This window comes from Anas platyrhynchos, chromosome 14, assembly GCF_047663525.1.
Source record: "Anas platyrhynchos isolate ZD024472 breed Pekin duck chromosome 14, IASCAAS_PekinDuck_T2T, whole genome shotgun sequence".
In the NCBI taxonomy this organism is placed as follows: domain Eukaryota; kingdom Metazoa; phylum Chordata; class Aves; order Anseriformes; family Anatidae; genus Anas; species Anas platyrhynchos.
The window spans coordinates 5,759,558-5,761,209 of NC_092600.1; positions in this window are offsets into that span (position 1 = coordinate 5,759,558).

Genomic DNA, 1,652 nt, shown 5'->3' on the forward strand with positions numbered 1-1,652 from the left:
TGAAGAGGAGGCACCATGGTGTGCTGGGGGGCTCCTGTCCAGGGCTGGGGCCTGCTGAGTGGCTGAGCCGCAGGAGACGTCTGCCTGATTACTCTTTCCTCCTTCAGAGCCAAAGGGGCTTTTTAAAGGATGTTTGTTTCCCTCCTTCTTCTTTTTTTTTTCTTCTTTCTTTTCCAAGAACAAATGCCAGCTCAGAGAGAACTGACTCACCAGTGTGAACAAGTATTAAACCAGACAGGTTTAATTCAGAGAAGGGAAGCAATCTCTTAGCCTCCCTTCTTCTCTTGGAGGAGGCTCCTCGTGGAGCCTGCACCCCAAATCCTGTAATCCAGCAACAGCAGTGCTACTGGGGCTCTTGTGTCCAGACTGCTCTGAGCAAAAGGGACAGCAGGGATGCTCACAGAGGAGCTGCAGCCTCACTTGACATCACTTGATGCTCAGAGATGTCAGTGGAGGCCCCAAAGGGATGTGCTGGGAGTTTTGGGGTGGGGAAAATGTCCTCATTCCCAGCCCTGTGGCCCAGTCTTGGTGCATCTCTGCGTGCAAAAAGTCCTGGCAGGCAGGGACTGGGCAGTGGGCTCGGGGCTGAGGTCTGCCAGCTCCCCCTCCCTGCTTCCTCCCAAGCCTTTGCTGCAGCCTCTGGAGACAAAATGATTTTTTTTATATATTTTTTTTTTTATCCTGCTGATTCAGCTTCTGGAGAAAAATGCCCTGTCTGGCTGTCACGGCTGAGCTGTGCCAGGTGACTCAGATCATATCTGGGGAGAATCAGCCTGAGCTGGTCAGGCAGCCCGCACACCTCCTCTCTGGCAAACCAAGCAGAGACAGGAGCCCAGTGCTGGAAAGGGGAGCCTTGCAGGGGCTTGGATGTGCCTCCATGGGGCTGGGGACCTCAGCACTCCCGGGGAGGTGACTGGGGGAAGGTGGAGGGAGCAGGAGGAAAGCAGAGGAAGGTGGGGGCCTGAGGGAGTGCTAGTGTGGGAGACAGACTTTGGGGTTGCATTTTAAAGGGTATTAACTAAATCCTCATCACAGAAGGTTGGGAGGAGAAGCCAGCTCGGAGGAGAACCTGCTGGTGCCCTGCCCCACTGCTAGCCACTGACTCTCACTGCCCCAAGTTATTAAATTATGTGGAAGTTTCACAGGCAGTGTGGTGTCCCCCACACAGCACTGTTCAGCCTGGCACATCCCATGTCCATCCCCTGATCTGACCCAGCAATGGAGCACGGTGAGCCCTTGCTGGGGGCTGCTGGCCCAACCTCAGGCACTGGGAACGCAGATGGGACCTGTTCCTCATGTCCTTCCCCCTACTCACCTCCTGCCATGGCAACAGGGCCCACAGGCTGGCCAGTTACCAGAATGCAGCAGATCCTGGCATGTGTGCAGCCCCTGACATGTTGAAGCCCCTTTTCCTCACCACGTCTCTGGGCTCAGCTGCTGGCTTGCTGTGCTTCTCTCTGCCTGGCTCCCAGCTTGGTGTTTGCTAAGCACTGGGGTCATGCACAACGTATTAACGTGCTTAGCTTGCACCCACAATGTGGCTAAGCTGTATTCCCAACCCCATCTGAGCAGGAGCAGGTAGCAGCAACAAAAAACAGGAAAAAAAAAAAAGAAAAAAAAGAAAAAAGAAAAAAAAAGAGAAAAGATGGCAC